Source organism: Thamnophis elegans, chromosome 15 (genome assembly GCF_009769535.1).
Source record: "Thamnophis elegans isolate rThaEle1 chromosome 15, rThaEle1.pri, whole genome shotgun sequence".
Taxonomy (NCBI): Eukaryota; Metazoa; Chordata; class Lepidosauria; order Squamata; family Colubridae; genus Thamnophis; species Thamnophis elegans.
Genome location: NC_045555.1, coordinates 24,359,040 through 24,378,519, shown reverse-complemented (window position 1 = coordinate 24,378,519; position 19,480 = coordinate 24,359,040). Strand labels below are relative to the sequence as shown.

At 46.3% G+C, this 19,480-nt stretch overlaps 1 protein-coding gene across 10 annotated transcripts in view; it reads left to right on the top strand.

Annotated features, from left to right (window-relative positions):
* Positions 1-15,152: 15,152 nt before the first annotated feature.
* The window catches only part of KAT6B (lysine acetyltransferase 6B), an 88,603-nt gene continuing 84,275 nt past the window's right edge, over positions 15,153-19,480 (top strand). For 2 of the 10 annotated variants that reach the window (XM_032231835.1, XM_032231834.1), the window contains exons 1-2: positions 16,628-16,841; positions 18,808-18,960. The gene's annotated coding sequence lies outside the window, so the exon portion shown is untranslated. The other 8 variants (XM_032231832.1, XM_032231827.1, XM_032231833.1 and 5 more) reach the window with 8 other exon arrangements.

Here is a 19,480-nt window from a genome sequence, read left to right as displayed (position 1 = left end):
AGGCAGAAAACCACTCAAAATTTCTGCTAACAGTTCTTCAAAACTGATCCGAACCTGCTGAATCCCACCTCTGGTCTTGACACTTTTTATGTATCTTGGTGACCAGAATTGGACGAATTGGATACTGCACTGGATGTTTGTCTGCATTTCTTCATGGGGGTGGGGGGTGGGAGGAGTTGTCTTAAATTAGGACACACACACACACACACACACACACACGGTGTCCCACAGAAAGCAGAGCTGATGTTTCTGGCTGTACTTCCTTCCTTATGTTCTGTTGAAGAAGTGTGCAACCTGATGCCTTCCAGAGGTTTTACACTTTTATTCCCTTAAGTCCCGACAGCCAACAGCAGCCAGATGTTGGAAGTTGATCATCTGGAAGTAATGTGAAGTTTGCCCAGTCTGGCACCGGGCTAATTCAGAAGTATGTTAAGGCATACCTATTCTGTGGCTAGCTTTAATATGCTGATTATGGCAGCATGAGATTGTCTCAACTGGAATGTGGTTTTAAGTAGCCAAACAAAAACGTTGTGAGCCTCCTAAGTACAATGAAGCCATGTAAAAACTGAAAGACTCAGCACTATTTGTTCAGCAAAATTAATTTGGACCCGTTTCCCACAGAAAAGAAAACACCGGGAGCCACAAAACCTGGGTGGGTGTGGCCAACTCAACATCACTCCCACCCAGTCACATGACACACCCAGCCACGCCTACCCAGGTTTTCTGTTGGAAAGGGATCTCTCTCTCTCTCCCTCTCATTTCTGTTTTTCTTTTTTTTACTCTCCTTCTTTCTTTCTTTCTTTCTTTCTTTTCCTTCCTTCCTTCCTTCCTTCCTTTCTTTCATGTAATATAATAATTATTAAAAGCTGTGGTGGCACAATGGTAAGAATGCAGTACTGCAGGCTACTTCTGCTGACTGCCAGCTGCCTGCAATTTGGCAGTTCAAATCTTACCAGGCTCAAAGATGACTCATCCTTCCATCCTTCCGAGGGGGGTCAAATGAAGACCCAGATTGTTGGGGGCAAGAGGCTGACTCTGTAAATGGCTTAGAGGGGGCTGTAAAAAGCACTGTGTATATAAGTCTAAGTGCTATTGATATTGCTATATTATCATTATCATTACGTTGTTTTATTGTATTTTAGGACTACTTTGGCAAATATCTGTAATTGTGGGTGAATGCATTTCTATGTTGGGCTTTTTTGCTTAACAGCCATAATAAAAGTTTACTGTGTTATTGTCATTCTTTGGGAATAAGTTGCTTGCAGGAAAATTGCTGGGTCACTTGATTCTGACATGCAGCATCAATGTCACAGCTTCAGTGCGCAGCCATTCCCTCTGCTAACAATTAAAGCAAGTTCATCTGGGAAGTATATAAATGGAGCATTATCTGTAGGATTTCTGGCTTGACCCTGTGGCTCCCAAGATCCCACAATCCACAGCTTGGCCTTTAAGCCACAGCCTCCTATAGATGCCCCCTGCAGCCTCTTGGCACCTTCCCACAAGGCTCTTGCCAACCCAATGCCTTTAGACCAGGGATGTCAAACTCAATTTCATTGAGGGCCACATTAGGGTTGTTTGACCTGGGGGAAGGGGGGCATGGCCAAGTTGGGTGTGGCCAGCTTGACATTACTCCTGTCTGGAGCATGCAGCCCTCCTGAGCTCCATTTTCACTGGCAAAGGGTTGCAGGAGACTGAGGCAGGTGAAAACAGAGCTTGTGAGCCCGCTTTCACTGACAGAGCATTCAGGCCGCCACAGGCGCCCCCGACAGGAGTAATGTCAGGCTGGCCACACCCACCCTGGCCAGACCCACCCCGGCCCTCCAAGGTCAAACACAACCCTGATGCGGCTCTCAATTAAATTGAGTTTGACAACCCTGGTGTAGAAGTTAAGACAGAGAAGCCAGGAGACCCCGAGAACAGATTGGACAGCTATTCGTTTGGGATGGAATAAGGTCGTCTTCTGCCTTGGGTAGAAGGGTGGACTAGAAAACCCTGCAAGGGGCCTTCCAGCCCTAGGGTTCTATGACTCCAAACCAGAAGGGCTAACGTCTTTGTAGCCAGCTGGGTGACTTGGGCCAGTCAGTTTCTCTCAGCTCTCGGAAGGAGGCAATGGCAAGACACTTCTGAAAAAGCTTGCCAAGAAATCTGCAGGGACTTGATTAGGAAATTTCCAAGAATAGGACATGGTTGAATTGAAGTCTCTCCCTCCCCCCCCTCTCTCTCTCCACATACACACACACAAACATACATATATAATATACACATATATATACACCCACCCACATATATACACACACACATACACACACATATATACATACATACACAAACAGACACAGACATACACACACCTATAAATATATAAAATAGGCTCCAAAAAGTCTTTTCCTTGACCCACAGAGAATTTCTACTGTAGAATAAGATACACATGTAATAGATCGTTGGCAAACTTTTAAAATGAGAGTTTTGTCTCTTTCAAAAAGCTTGTGTCTTATAATGTCCCCGAGAAACTGAACAGAAGAGGATCGATTTAAGTATGTATTTTTTCATAACATTTTGTTTCATACCAATGTTGTAACAGCTCAGTCTTAACAACATTTGGCAAAATTGTGTCTGGTACTTCCCATCTTCACCTTCTCTTTCATCATACAGCCTCCATTTGGATGGTAGAAGATGGAAGAACAGTTGCAGGAACTGGGCATGGCTAGTCCAGGGAAGAGAAGTATCAGGGGAGACATGATAGCTCTCTTCTAGTATTTGAGGAGCTGCCACTGAGAAGAAGGGGGTCAAGCTGTTTTCCAAAGCACCTGAAGAGCAGACAAGGAACAATGGATGGAAACTGACCAAGGAGAGATTCAACTAGAAATAAGGAGGAACTTTCTGACAGTGGGAACAATTAACCCATGGAACAGAAGTTGCCTTCCGAAGTTGTGGGAGCTTCATCACTTGAGACTTTCAAGAAGAGATTGGACTGGCATTTGTCAGAAAGATTATAGGGTCTCCTGCTTGGGGGTGGGGTGGGCTAGATGATCTACAAAGTCTCTTCCAACTCTTTTAATCTAATCTGATCTGATCTAATCTAATCTATTTGGGAATTCATGTTGTAATTACGGTTTCCTCCTCCTCCTCCTCCTCCACCTCCTCCTCCTCCTCCTCCTCCTCATCATCATCATCCTAGCCATTGTCTGTCCATCCTCTTTCTCATGTTTCCAACCCATACAGTCCTTTCTTTTGCCAGCTGGGCCGGCCATACTTGCTGATGTTGTCACTCCATCTTTATTTTAGGTCTCTTTCATGGACACTTTGGATCAAGTGGGATCAATTCTATGATTGCCTTGGTCCACCTGCCCTCACTTCTTCTTGCTACATGACCAATCCATTTCCATTCTTTTACTCTCTTGATGATTTAAAGGGTTTGATTTTGAATATGAAGATCAGTCAATGCTGTCAGCTTCAGAACATAGAAGCAGTCAGCAATGGGGGTTGGGAAGGTCACCTCTGGTCCACAATCTGACTGGTGGGACGAGGATTCTTGGAGGGCTTTAAAAATCCCTTGCTGGCCAAGAGAATAGAGAGCAGCGTTATAAAAGCTGGAGATGACCCCAAAGCAAGATGAAGAACTAATAGAAAGCAGAGAATGGTGAGCATCATCTTGATAGATTAGAATTGCTGCGCCCCAATCAAAACCAGACCTGTCTGATTGAGATATCCTGTCAGCATGTTGATTGCTTCATTCACCAAGCCTACAACTCATGTTCTCTATGGCTTGAATGGCTGACATGCTTTCCTGTGAAAAGTTTGATTCCTCCCATCCTCCCTGACTATTTTTGATGACAGCCCTTCAAGCTTCCCACTTGCAGCTGAATGTTTCTGTTCTGACCGAGGCTTCACCAAATCCCGAAGCAGACTCCTTGTCCCAACAAAACCCCTTTTTATTAACGTGAATTCCTCTCATTCACATCCAGCAAAGTCCAGGCAAGCAGTCTTTCAACGGTGAATTTACCACCACAGACTTTATCAGGCTTGGAGAGCTGCCAGGACAAAAGTACTTGGCAAGGAGTTTCTGAGAGTCACGAACAAATCTTCACACTAATGTAGCGAACTAATTGTCTCCTGCAAATTCCACTCCTCTTTCGCTCCACTTTATTCCCTATGGGAGGGGCCGTTCACCATCCACCTGTGCCTTTACTCCCGAGTCTGCCCTTGTTCCTTAACTGTTCCCTTCTCCTGGCAGCTCTGTGCATCCGCACATTGGGAATAGGCTCCAGCTGTTCTTCTGTCACACTGATCTCCGACTCCGAAGGCAGCTGATAACTGTCAGATGGCCCTGGCCCCCTATTTGCCTCCAACACAGAGCCCTCATCAGAGCCTTCCCCAGACTCCAGGACTGGCCCAGGTTCCTCCCCAACCTCCTCATTGTATGTCACCAGTTCTGCTGGCGGGTCACAACAGTTACGCCGGGCGCTGACTGAAGCATCAGGCCTGACTTGAAAGGGCTCACGCTCAGTTCACGGGGTTCACCTGACTGTTTGTTAGGGAGCAGAGGAAGGACAGATGGGAGAGGGTCCCCTGATGTCCCTTTCTTCCTGGGAATTGGAATTATATTTGTTTTCATTCAAATCAGTTCAGAGTACCTCCGTACACCACACAGGACTCTTTGTGGCCCAAATCTGACAGATCCTTGGTCCACGTTGACAAAACTTGTGCGATTGTGAAGCATCACCATCTGGGGAAGCTCTGCTGTTTCCTTTGTGTTGCCCCCATCCACGCACCAGTGAACCAAACCCCCAACAAAATTCAGAAGAAACAACAATTACATTCTACTCCTGCCTCTCTGCATTGTACTTTGTCCTACAAAATTCTCCATTGAGCTCTCGTTCTCATAACAGAAATAAAATAAAACAATACAATGCATGCCATGGAAGAGTTAAGGGACAGATGCCCAACTTGGAGGTGTCCTCTCCATCTTGGCAAACATTTAAAATGTATTTCTCATATTCTTTAAAGAACGTCTTTACTGTTGTGGCCCGCCTGGTGTCTGGGGAAGGCTCTGATGAGAGCTCTGTGTCGGAGGCAGAGATGAGGCCAGGGCCATCTGACAGTTATCAGCTGCTTTCGGAGTCAGACATCATTGGGACAGAAGAACAGCTGGAGCCTGTTCCTAGTGTGCGCATGCGCAGAGTTGCCAGATGAAGGGAATAGCTAAAGAACAAGGGTTGACTTGGCAGTGAGGCCACAGGTAGACAGTGAATGACCCCTCCCAGAGGAAATAAAAGAGGAGCGAAAGGGGAGTGGAGTTTGCAGGAGACAATTAGTTTGCTTAATTGATTCGTGACTCTCCGAGATTCCTTGCCAAGTTTTGCAGATATCGGCCAGGCAGCTCTCCAAGCCAGATAAGGTCTGTGACTGTAAATCCCCCCCTTGAAAGATTTTGCTGGATGTAAATGAGCAGAATTCACAGTCAATTAATAAAAAGGTTTTTTGTCAGACCAGGAGTTTGCTTCATGCTCTTGGGAAGCCTCAGTCAGAACATTTCCAAAAAAAGAAGCACAAAAGACAATGGTTGGGAAACAGTCTAGTTGCTATGGACGTATCTAGTCAAAGTATATCAGTTGGCTTTAAACCAGAGGGGTGAAAGAGTGTAGCCCCATGGCACGTGGAGCCATTTGTTAGGGCACACTAGGCACTGCCTTGTCAGCTGGCCAGCGCGCATGCCGAATGCTGGGAACGATGGATTGCAAAAGAAGAAGGGGATGACAGAGAATGAGGTGGCTAGATGGAGTCACCGAAGCAGTAGGCATGAGCTACTGGGGGAATGGTAGAGGACAGGAAGGCCTGAAGGAACGTTGTCCATGGAGTCATGATGGGTCGGACATGACTTCGCAACTAACAACAATAACAATAAAAAGTGAATTGATTTTTTTTGCAGGATTGATGCACATTGTCCAGCAAAATTTAGCCTGCCATCCTCCTCCTCCTCCTCCTCCTCAAAATTAAATATGAAGACGTGTGATGTTAATCTTCCTCTTGGCAGTGGAAATCACAAGTAAAGGAGGAATCAGCAATTGCAGAAAAGGGCATTAACAGAAGCTCCGAGATCTCTGAACAGAAGTGTTAACTTCACTCTTGTCCATCTCCTTCCCCATCCTCCCAGTGGTGGGATTCAAATAATTTAACATGTTCTGGCACAGCAAAAGGCAGTTGAGCCCCGCCATGTCCACAAATAAATCCCCCCAAGATAACCCTTCAGCCTAGGGTGGTGGGCCCGGAGCGGATTTCCCTCCCTTGCCATTGGCCTTACCTTCCAGTTGCATCCCACTGGGCTCGCATCGCTCTGCTCACCGTGGCTGTCAGTAAAAGTAAAGCCTGCACTGGGCTGAAGGGCGGGGCGCGGCAGGTGGGCAGGTTCATGTGGTGGGGCAGCCTCATGGTGCCACGTGGGTCAGATTAATTGCTTCGGCAGGCTTTGAGGATCCCTGCTCTAAGGCACCAGCCAAGGCATGTGAGGCCCATAAATAGTGGCGGGGCGAGGCCAGCCAGAAATTTAACAACCGGTTCGGCCAAAGTGGTGTGAACCGGTTGAATCCCACCACTGCCCATAACCCCAAAATCTGAACTGCTGTTTCTGTGCCGATCATAGAGCATTAGGGAAAAAGCAATCCTGATCAGAATTGCTGAAAGGCAGGAAAGAGGATTTAATGTCACTTTTCACAGCAGGATTCTTATGGGGCAAAATGGACGTTTTCATCAAGGGAAGTAGAAATCAGCTTGTTCCTGTAGCTGCCAAAGCACATTTGACATTTTCTTGATCTCCACTCCTTTCCTCTCCATGGATGGCTCTACAGTTGTTGGGATCTAATGATTGCCAGTGATCTTTTTACTGCCAGGAGTGGGGAGGCACAGGGACTGATCTGAGGAGGTAGGATGGGAAGGAAACTATACCTTGACTCAGGGATGAAATTACTTAACTTCTCCACCGGTTCGCAAATGTGAGCACTCATACATGCACTCTCTCCACTCATACGCACCACCTCCTTGAATACCCAGGACCTTCCGTGTATGCGCAGAACGTCAAAAACGGACATGATGATGGCTGGGCAGGTGGGCGGAGCCTGCTACTGAGCACGCCTGCAAAGGTACATAGAACAACGAGGGGGGGAATCCGCTGTGCCACGCGATTTAGATTAGCTAAAGTAGGAAATCCTACTTTCTAGCTAATATAAATCGCACGTCACAGCTGATCGTCGGAAATACCGGTTCGCCCGAACCAGTAGCTTTGTTTTACTACCAGTTTGGGTGAAACAGTAGCTTTTTTTTTTACTACCATTTCAGGAGAACTGGTCTGAACTGGTAGCATTTCACCCTTGCCTTGGCTCCATTTAGTGCTTTTGATCACGGCTGCTTCGGGATCTTCTTCCTTGTATTTGACGGTCCCAGTACAATTGCAGCTTCTTCAATCAGGGCTCTCCAAACTTGGCAACTTTTAAGACTTGTGGACTTCAACTCCACAACCGACTGGGGAATTCTAGGAGTTGAAGTCCACAAGTCTTAAAAGTCGCCAAGTTTGGGGAATCCTGTCCTAAAGGATTGTTTGGTGGGCTGTCAAAAGCAGAATCCTGTGGCGGAAAAAGAGTTGCAAAGCCAATAATCCCTACAGTTTGTTTTCCCTTACATGGCAGCTTCAGTGCGCAGGGATGTTTTATAGGTGGAGCTGAGCAGGTTGCATTGTGATGCTTCATGCCATCTATAAGGTAGACAACATGGGAACAGCCTGGAGGAACCAGAAAACAGGAATCCAAGAGGAAACATTGCAAATATGGGGTAAGTTCTCCCACCAAGGGTTGACTGCTTTTACTGTAAGACTATGGTGGCTGGGAATTATGGGAAATGCATTCCCAATGGATCTAGAAAGCTCCAGGTGGGAAGACTAGTTCAAATCGAAGAGGACAAGATAAGAAGGGGCTGCAATCTAAAAGCATTATTTAGCCACATGAATGTCACGTCACATGAACTTTTTAGTCTCTGCTGCTTCAGAAGGCACAATTACATCTGACGGCTTAAGATGCAGGAATGAAGTTATGTTTTAAGAGAAATGTCTGGAATCATTTCTGTCATGCCTGGAAGCCATATTTTGCACTGGGGCCTTCTGGCCTGCCCTATTTAATGCTGTGGGGAAATGGGATAAGGGCAGTGGTGAAATCTAATTTTTTTTGCTACCGGTTCTGTGGACGTGGCTTGGTGGGCATGACAGGGGAAGAATACTGCAAAATCTCCATTCCCTTCCCACTCTGGGGCCAGCCAGAGGTGGCATTTGCCGGTTCTCTGAACTACTCAAAATTTCCACTACCTGTTCTCCAGAACCTGCTGGATTTCACCCGTGGATAAGGGGTTATATGGAGTATGAGAGATATATAGACTAAATAATATTCCTTTCCCAGAGAGTCAAGGACATCTTGCCCTGCACTTGGAGGGATGTGACTGGGAGCCATCTCCAGTTGGGACAGTGCCCGATTGGACCATGTGATGGACATGTGGGTACTGGACAGGGACTTGGAATTCTAGTTTGGGTGGGGAAAACCTGGAAGCTTTCTGATTTGGGTTCTCACAGATGTGCCAATATGACATCTCTAATAAAATGGAACTTTGAGGAACTTCAAGCCTCGGAGTCTTCTTTCGTTGGGGTGTTACTTGGAATCCTGAAAGTTTCACAATGAGTCCTTTACTTGAAGAGAACTTTCCTGAAAAGGAGCTTTTCAGGGTGACAGGATGCCCATCGGCTGGGCTGTTCTTCTGGATTGCTTGGGTGGTTGAATTAGATAGTCATTAAGGGCCAATGGACAACAAGATCATCATCATGAAGAGCTTTTCTGGTAGGGAAGGAGAAGGTGCATTAGAGCAGGGATCCCCAACCTTTTGGACTTCAGGGACCACTAAATTCATAATTTTAAATCCCATGGACCACTAATATGATCTGCCTAATGACTGGGTGGGTGGGCGTGGCTAGCTGGTCATGTGACTGGGTAGGCATGGCCAATTTGATGTTACTCACGTCGAGGGGTGCCTCGCCAACCTCTACTCCCCACCTCCCCTCCCAGCCTCTCCTTGCCTCCCTGCCTGGGCTCCTTAGGACCCCAACAGGAAGCAGTTTCTGGAGTTAAGCAGCCATCAGGAGAAAGAGTTGGCAAAACAGCCGGCTCAGTTCAAATTGGATCTGACCGAGAAGGAGGCTCAGCAGAAGCACCTCACTGAGGACTACGAGCATGGGCTTTCCAAGCAGAGGGAAGACCTGTGGGAGTGCAAGGCTAGATACCAGCACCTGGAGGCTCAGCGGGCTGAGATGAACAGCCACTTCCACATCATGATGCAGACCCACTGGAACAAGGCCCTCCGACTCTTCGCCACCAATGGTACTTTCCTTCAGCCTTCGCCCAAAGCCCCACACTCCTGAAGCAAACCCCAAGTTGGAATTTCTTCCCCCCTCCAACCTGAACAAAAAGACCCTGAAGGGGGAGACTCTCTGCAGCAACACAAGCGTTCATTACATGTATTCAGTCGAGGGGCTGCAGTTTGAAGACCCCTGATTTAGTGCAATATAAAAAATGCCAATAATTTTTCTGCGGACCATCAACATTTTCTCATGGATCACCAGTTGGATCGCTGCACTAGAGCAGCTGATATTCCTTGATCAACAGACTTGATCAGACTCTGATGCTTTCTATGACATTCTTCCTGAGAGTCAATGGTCTCTTATGTGCCCCTTTGTCTTGTAGCAAAGGCCAGACTGTGTTCTCCTTCATCCTGGAGGCTCAGGGTCTCCCTCAGTGACATTTAGGTATTATTATTATTATTATTATTATTATTATTATTATTATTATTATTATACTACAATTGTATCACAGCGGCCAGTTGTTTCGCCGGATTTGGCATTGGTTACTAGTCGGGCCCCACCCAGGGGCCTAGGACGTCGTAACGTATTTTCGTAATATGCGTGCAGATCCAAGCAGTGCGGCTTTTTGCATTTGACTGATGGTGATTTTGTCAATTTTTAACTGTTTTAAATGTAATTCCAGTGCTTTTGGAATAGCACCCAGTGTGCCAATTAGCACTGGAATTATCACTGCTGGTTTGTGCCATAGTCGTTGAATTTCAATTTTTAAGTCCTGGTATCTTGCGATTTTTTCATGTTCCTTCTCGGCGACCCTGCTATCACCTGGTATTGCGATGTCTATGATTGTGACCTTATTTTTCTCAACCAGTGTGATGTCTGGTGTATTATGCGCCAGTATTTTGTCGGTTTGTATACGGAAATCCCACAAGATCTTGACCATCTGATTTTCGGTGACTTTTTCAGGCTGATGTTCCCACCAGTTTGTTGCTGTTTTAATATTATAATTTTTGCACAAATTCCAATGGATCATTTGTGCTACTGAATTGTGCCGCAATTTATAATCAGTCTGCGCGATTTTTTTACAGCAGCTGAGTATGTGATCAACAGTTTCATCAGCTTCTTTGCAAAGTCTGCATTTGGCATCATCAGAGGATTTTTCGATTTTGGCCTTAATGGCATTTGTGCGGATAGCTTGTTCTTGCGCAGCCAGGATTAGTGACTCTGTTTCTTTCTTTAATGTACCTGTTGTTAACCATAACCAAGTTTGTTCACTGTCCACTTTATCTTTTATTTTTTCCAGAAATTGACCATGCAGTGCTTTGTTCTGCCAACTCTCCATTCTTGATTTTATCACATCTTTTCTGTATTCTTGTTTCGTCTGTTGGGCCTTCAGTAGTTTTTTGTTCTTTACTTCGATTAATAGATGTTCTTGATTTTCTTTTAAATAATCAGCCAGTGCATGTTTTTCTTCTTCAACCATTTGCTTCACTTGTAATAATCCTCTGCCACCTGATTTTCGGGGCAGGTAAAGTCTATCAGTATCACCACGTGGATGTAAACTGTAGTGCATTGTCATTAGTTTCCTGGTTTTTCGGTCCAAAATGTCCAAATCAGCTTGTGTCCAGTTAACTATATCAGCTGTGTATCTTATAACTGGTATTGCCCAGGTATTTATGGCCTTGATTGTATTTCCACCATTCAATTTAGATTTCAAAATTTTCCTAACTCTGTTGGTGTACTCTCGCCTGACAATAGTTTTTACTTCTCCATGCTTGATGTTATCCAACTGCAGAATGCCTAAGTATTTATAGGCTTAATTTTCTTTGCATTTAATTAATTGGCCATTGGGCATTTCAATTCCCTCACATGCAGTGATTTTGCCCCTTTTTATGGATACAGTGGCGCATTTTTCCATGCCAAACTGCATTGAAACATCGGTGCTGAATATTCGGACTGTGTTTGTCAATGATTGGATTTCTATTTCTGACTTTCCATAGAGTTTCAAATCATCCATATATAGTAAATGAGAAATTTTTTCAGCTTCTTTGGCTGTTTGGTAGCCTAATTTCATTTTTTTTAAGATTACTGATAGTGGGATTATTGCGATGATGAAGAGAAGAGGTGAAAGTGAATCACCCTGGAAAATTCCTCGTTTGATATTAAACATTCCGTAGATCTCATTCCCTACTGCCAACTCAGTTCTCCATTGTTTCATCACCTTTTCAGTAAAGGATGTAATATTTTTGCTAATGCCAGTTGTTTCTAAGCATTTTATGATCCAACTATGTGGCAGTGAGTCAAATGCCTTTTTGTAATCAATCCAGACCATATTCAAGTTCGTTTTTCTGTTCTTACAATTTTCTAATATCATTTTATCAATTAGGAGCTGATCTTTTGTGCCCCTGCTCCTTCTTTTGTTGCCTTTTTGTTCTACTGGCAAGATGTTGTTTGTTTCCAAATAATCCATCATGTTCTCTGCAATAATGCCTGTGAGTAATTTGAAGGTTATTGGCAAGCATGTTATTGGTCTGTAGTTTTCAGGTGTTGTTCCTTTAGTTGCATCTTTCTGAATCAAGTATGTTTTTCCAGTTGTCAACCATTCATCAATTTGGCCCTTTTGTAAAATTTCATTTAGTTGCCTGGCCAATATTGCATGTAAACTGGTCAGATATTTGAGCCAGAAACCATGTAATTGGTCCTTTCCAGGTGATGTCCAATTCTTTACCTTTTTTACTCGATTTTTGACCATCTCAGTTGTTATTTCTAATACTTGCATTTGTTTGTTGCCAATGCTTTTCTCAAAGTCATGTATCCACTTTGCTTCCTTGTTGTAGTCCTTTGCATTTTCCCACAATTCTTTCCAGAATTCAACTGTGGCCTGTTTTTCTGGTTTTTCACTTTTGGTGTCACCAAATTATTATTATTATTATTATTATTATTATTATTATTATTATTATTATTGTTGTTGTTGTTGTTGTTGTTGTACAATTGTATCACAGCGGCCAGTTGTTTCGCCGGATTTGGCATTGGTTACTAGTCGGGCCCCACCCAGGGGCCTAGGACGTCGTAACGTATTTTCGTAATATGCGTGCAGATCCAAGCAGTGCGGCTTTTTGCATTTGACTGATGGTGATTTTGTCAATTTTTAACTGTTTTAAATGTAATTCCAGTGCTTTTGGAATAGCACCCAGTGTGCCAATTACCACTGGAATTACCACTGCTGGTTTGTGCCATAGTCGTTGAATTTCAATTTTTAAGTCCTGGTATCTTGCGATTTTTTGATGTTCCTTCTCGGCGACCCTGCTATCACCTGGTATTGCGATGTCTATGATTGTGACCTTATTTTTCTCAACCAGTGTGATGTCTGGTGTATTATGCGCCAGTATTTTGTCGGTTTGTATACGGAAATCCCACAAGATCTTGACCATCTGATTTTCGGTGACTTTTTCAGGCTGATGTTCCCACCAGTTTGTTGCTGTTTTAATATTATAATTTTTGCACAAATTCCAATGGATCATTTGTGCTACTGAATTGTGCCGCAATTTATAATCAGTCTGCGCGATTTTTTTACAGCAGCTGAGTATGTGATCAACAGTTTCATCAGCTTCTTTGCAAAGTCTGCAATTGGCATCATCAGAGGATTTTTCAATTTTGGCCTTAATGGCATTTGTGCGGATAGCTTGTTCTTGCGCAGCCAGGATTAGTGACTCTGTTTCTTTCTTTAATGTACCTGTTTTTAACCATAACCAAGTTTGTTCACTGTCCACTTTATCTTTTCTTTTTTCCAGAAATTGGCCATGCAGTGCTTTGTTCTGCCAACTCTCCATTCTTGATTTTATCACATCTTTTCTGTATTCTTGTTTTGTCTGTTGGGCCTTCAGTAGATTTTTGTTCTTTACTTCGATTAATAGATGTTCTTGACTTTCTTTTAAATAATCAGCCAGTGCATGTTTTTCTTCTTCAACTGTTTGCTTCACTTGTAATAATCCTCTGCCACCTGATTTTCGGGGCAGGTAAAGTCTATCAGTATCACCACGTGGATGTAAACTGTAGTGCATTGTCATTAGTTTCCTGGTTTTTCGGTCCAAAAGGTCCAAATCAGCTTGTGTCCAGTTAACTATACCAGCTGTGTATCTTATAACTGGTATTGCCCAGGTATTTATGGCCTTGATTGTATTTCCACCATTCAATTTAGATTTCAAAATCTAAATAATTTAGATTATTATTATTATTATTATTGTTGTACAATTGTATCACAGCGGCCAGTTGTTTCGCCGGATTTGATTATTAGATTATAATAATTAGATTATTATTATTATTATTATTATTATTATTATTATTATTTTGTTAGTTATAGAAGAAGGTCTCTCCTATTGCTTTTTCACAGACCAGTGGAAGTGGCTGGTTTGGTTTTCCTGGGAATTAAGAAAACAAATCAGGTGGCACACAGAGCCCTCTCTACAGGCACGCCAGCCGTTGCCCCAGCCCAGCTCCACCACGCATCCCAGTGACCAGCTGGTCTTTGGGTCTCTGCCGCGCATGCACGGGAGGAGGGGCGCATGCGTGGGGTGGTGGTGCTTGCATTGCATTTTGGGGGCCCGTGCAGCCTGTGCCCCATTTTGGGCCTGGAATGCCTCCTGCACCAACCTAGAAGCAAAAAATGGGCAAAGGGGGGGGGCAGGGCAAATGTAGCAGGTGGCGCACATAGGGGTGGTGGGTATGGGCACTTGGATGTCCGCTTCCTGCAAGACAAAAAGATGAGCCATCCCTGTTCTAGGAATTGAAGTTCACACATGGTCAGGTAGCCAAGGCTGAGAAACACTAGCCAAGAGAAGGTCAGGAAGGACCAGGAAGAAGAACCTTGAGATGCCACCAAGAGGGAAGCCCAAGACCCAGGGCTGCTTCTCTGCTGAACTCGCGATACGAATTCAGCTGATCGCGCTGGCGGGATCGGAGGGGAAAAAAAACCAACGAAAAGGGTTTTCCTTGCGTGGAAAGTCTTGCGCCAAAACTGCGCCCCGAAAAGTTGGGAAGACCCCCTCCCCACCCCCTAAAGCCAAGCGGTCCCTGCGGGTTGGATGCCCGAAAAGACATCCACCCACCCCCGCCCAGTGGCTTCCAGGTTGCCCCGCCAGAAAGGACTCGGGTTCCACGCGGGACAGATCCACGGGGCGCTTTTATTTTTCCTTTGGGGAGGGCAAAGAAGGCAAGAAAGTGGCCGTGGCTCGCCACAAGCGAGTTTTCTGGTCTTGGGAACGCCGGGACGAAGCAAGGCATACTCGGGAGTTAAGAGGAGGGGTGAATGGGGAAGAGGACGGAGGCTGGATTTCCCCCTCGGGCATCCTCGCAGGCGCCGAATCGAGGCCGCCCTTCACCCAGACTGCAGGGGCGCCTATTGCAAACCCCTTCCTCCTCTTCCTCTGGCTTCTGATCCTCGGGGATCGCCCGGCCAGTCCGACGCCCGGGGGAAATCTCGGGCATCCCGGCACCGTCGTGGCTGCCTTCCCCTTCTTTCTCCCCCCTTTCCCCCAAAGCCCCTACGCCGCCCGAGCGTTTAACCCGGCTGGTGGGCTCTTCATCGGAGCAGCATCGCCCCCCGCTCGCCGCCCCCCTCTCCCCCCTTAAGCCGCTCCGTTTCCCGCTTGCCAATAGCAGATTATGAAAAAAGAGAGCGAGGGAGAGCGAGAGAAGGAGAGAGAGAAAGCCGGAACGGGGAGGGACCTCGGCTGTCAGCGCCCATGCAGATTAACCTTTCAATTAGCTCCTCTTATCAAGTCCCGTCTCGGAGCGCCGGTCCTGGCGGGTTGAGGCCGTTTTTAGCATCCGACAAACACACACACAATACGAAAAGGTTTGCCGGGGGGCGAGGTGGGGTTTTTTGGGGGGGACGCGGGCAGCGGGCAGGAGGGGAGGGCGAGACCCCCGTCCGTCCGTCCATCCATCCCTCCGTCCCTCCTTTCCCCTGGCAGCCCCAGAGATGAGCGAAAGGGAGAACCCCCCCCCTGTCTTCCTCTTCTTCTTCCTCCGGAGGGCTGCGGGGGGCTCCTCGCCACCCACGGGGGGCTCCTTCCCGCGCGGGGAAGCGGCGGGACGGCTTTGTGTGGAGCCGAGCGGGCGGGGAAACAAGGCATGCTGCCTTCCAGTCCTGGGAGGGAGAGAAGGCTTGCCAAATCCGTTCTTCGGGGCTCCGGGGCTCCCCTTTTGCTTCCCTCCCCGCTTGCTTGCCAGGGTCCCCCCACCCGGTTGCAGATCGCCTGTTCTGCGGCCCGGAGGAGACCCGTGTTTTTTTCCCCCTCCCCAGTGGGCTCCCCTCAGCGGGGGCGGGTGGGAGGAGAAACCGCAACAGAGGTCAGGGTGGCCGGAGCCGCTTCCACGCGTGGAAGGTGGGCGCGTGTGGACGGAGTGGAGGGCGTCGCTGGGTCGGGAGCTGCCTTGCAAAAGCCCCCCCCCGCGTGCGTGGGGTGGAAAGGTTGGAGTTGAGGCTCCACGCGTGGAGTGGGTGGGTGGGTGGGGACGCGGGTGGTCTGATTCTGCAACCTGAGGCCCCTTTGCACGTGTGTCTCCCCCCCCCCCCAGCCCGGCGGGGCTTTTGCATGGCGGGGACTGGGGGGGGGTCTCTTTGCATGCACTTTGCATGCACCCTGCTGCACGCGCGCTCACGCATACACACACACACACACGTGCAGCGGGCACGCCCGGGAGAGCGCTCCCCCCCCCCGCCTTTCCGCTTGCAAAGCGGGCAGAGGGAGACGCTTTCTCGTCAATCTCGCCCGACCGGACGGGGTTAGGAAGAGCGCCCCGGCACGTGGCGTGTAAAACTCAACGACTTATGAGTATGTGTCGCGCGCCCGCCCGCCCGCGGAAACAAACTTCCTCGGCGGGAGGGCGAGGAAAGGGGAACGAAAAGAAAAGGGTGGTGGTGGTGGTGATGAATAATGTTCGATTGACGCTTCGGGAGCCTATCCGGAGGCTCGGCTCGTCCCTTTACCCCCTTCTATTGTTTGCCAGATGTAATCGCCCGCCAATGAGGGGTCGAGGGCGGTGACGCTGGGCTGTCACAGCTTTGCCAGGAGAGGGTGAGGGAGAGGAGAGTAATTGACGTCTCTCGGCCTCCAATAGGCGGGTCGTGGTGTGCGTGTGGCAGAACGGAATGGCTGGTGGCGAGGGGACGGACAGGTCGTTGGGCCTATCGCTGTAGCTTGCCTAATCGGGAGGCGGGATGAAAGCGCCCGGATTGGGCTTTCGTCCAATGTCGCGTCTAGAGAGGAAGAAAGAAAATGGCGGCGTGGGTTGCCGAGGTGGGCTGGGTCGCGCAGTACCTGGCGCCGCTGCTGCTGCTGCTGCCGGAGAGGAATGGGCCGTGAGCGCCCCCCGCCGTTGAAGCCATGGTGCGGGAGCTCGCCATCAGCGCTTGCTCCGGGGAGCGTGGCTCTTCCGTCACCTGCGGTGCCAGGTGTGGCGCTGCCGTGATTTGCAGCAACCTTTCTCCACCTTGGCACTTTAAAATGGGCGGACTTCAACTCCCAGAATTCCCCAGGCAGCTTGGCTAGCTGGGGGAATTCTGGGAGTTAAAGTTCACCCATCTTATAGCTGTCAAAGATGCTTTAGAGATCTCGGAGGGCAGCCTGGGTTTAATGTAATTTTAAAAGCCAAAAATTGCAAGAGCTTTCTGTGTTTCTCAGTAGGTCCTCCCCTTGGTCATTAACCACTTCCAGAATTTTCTTTTCTTTTTCTTTTTGCAACCTCTTGGGCTACACTATGTGAATGGGTATTTCCTGGTGAACTCCCAGGTGAAGGCTTGCCTGGTCTATGGCCGCCTTAGCTTTTTGAGGTGGGCAAAATGCTGAGTTCCTCTTCCTCAAATGAAGCTGACTCCTGTCTTGGCCACAATATGGAAGAACTTACTTTCTGTGATCTCCTGGTGGTCTCTTGCCCAAAGTCTAAATCTTCCCGCTGAGACTTTCTAGAGCAAACAAATTTTGACTTGGTGCAACCGCTGGGCCTGGATTAATAAAATCCAAAATGCGAGGTTTGAGCTTCATGTCTTGTGGGTCCAAGGAGGTGTCTTCTCCCAGCTAGGAGCGCTTGAACCATCTGTAAAATAAACGCAAAGAAGGAGGGAAAAAAGTCACAAATGAAAAGCAAGCTAGTTTTCAAGTTGAAGCCTACTCCGGAGCTCATAAATAGGTCCCCTAGTTTCTAACTTACTTTCTGATCCATGAAAGTCTACAAATGTGAACAGAAAAAAAATGGGAGCCTTCCACTGACATCTCTGCCTCTCTTCCATAACTGAACTGTGACTTAGGATCAGGGAGCACTTACAGTGCTTGTTTAGTGACTGCTTTGTACAGTGACCATTCACAGTTGTAACAGTGATGAAAAAGTGATTTTGTGACCGACCACTCCTTGCCTTTGTGATCTTCACAGGTCTGTAAAGCAAAGGGAAGCTGCAGTAAATGTAAGCACAGTTGACTTAGCGATTGCTTTGCTTAATGACTAAGATGCTGGTCCCAGTTTTGTTCGCTAAACAAGGACTTATTTGTATTTTGTTTGAGCTAAAACTTCTCTCGGTCTTTCAGTGCATTGGTATGGACTGTCATAACTTTGGGATGAGCTTTTTGTGGTCTTCAGACTTAAAAGAGTTCTCCTTAGTATTGTTTTCAATCCTATCAGTTGTGATTTAGTCGTAGACCATGCTTAAGCCAACTCTGGTTTATTCATCATCAGAATAATAATAGAATGGCAGAAGAAGCTAAGCCCATCGCATATTTATTAATTATCAAATTTATCTCATCTCATGAGAATTGACTCTGCTCAGTGTATATGAATACAACAATAATGTGAAAGCCACAGCTTTGTGGCTTGTGTTTTAGCATGATCTGTAATATAATGCATCCGTTCTGCTAATGTAGTTTAGGCGACAACTTGAGATTAAGCAAACAGTGTTTTTTATATGTGAATCTAGCTCATTGAAATAGAAGAGTCCATGATCAGATGCTGGAAGTGAGAATGTTGTAGTTGCTTGGAGGTGAGATGGGAGGTAAATAAATTTAATTATTACTAAAATAATAATTAATTGGGAAACTTCACTGGAAATGCTATAGAAGTTTTACCATAGTGTCAAAATACTTGCAATTTATTTCTTGATGCTATTGCTATGTGCAGCAAGTCACTAGCAAATGTTTTTCATCTTCTTTTCTTTTGAAGTAATTTGAAATGTAAAGAGATATTTTGGGATGGTTTGGAAGCAAGGTTAAAACAACACACAAGAATCTGTTGTATGTGTCTTTTTTATAAAGTTCATAAAGAAGTGGAATGCAAAGTTTAAAAAAATGTTTTAAAATTGGAGTGTTATTATTTTAAACAAAAACTATTAATAAATTAGGTAGTGCAAATAATGGTTATGATTTTCCCTACAGTTAATGTGAAACAATCGATGCCAGTGAAAGAAGAGTGGGAACGGATGGTGCGTATCTAATGCTGTCCTTATTCTTGGTTTTTCTCTCACGATGAAGTCATGCACAGAAGAGAGAAAGTGGCTAGGAAGAACTTCTTGCTGCGCCCTCGGAAAAGTAATTATTTCTTTTCACAGCACGTATTAAATTACAGAATGTTCTACTATAAGTTGCATGATTTATAGAGCATTAAAAGGTGATTTAATAAATTAATGGAGGACATAACCGTATTATCCATATTATCTCCAGAAGAGAAACGCAACACCCCTTGATTTCTCTTGCTGGAGGATCCTGATGGGAGCATATAATTGTTCCTACGTCCTCTGAAAAGACATAGGCCCCGGGGAACAAAGTGCCCGATTTTAGAAGCCTTTTACCTGGTGGAGCTGGGTTTTCCTTTCTTACTGCTCCAATTTTTCACAAACTGTCTCAGAAGATTTCTTCCTTAAAGATTTCTTCATTAAAGAGAGATAGAATCATGATCATGTGAAGTGTTAATACCAATTTATAATGCCTTGGTAAGGCCACCCTTGGAATATCGCATCCAGTTTTGGTCGCCACGATGTAAAAATGATGATGAGACTCTAGAAAGAGTGCAGAGAAGAGCAACAAAGGGGATTAGGGGACTGGAGACTAA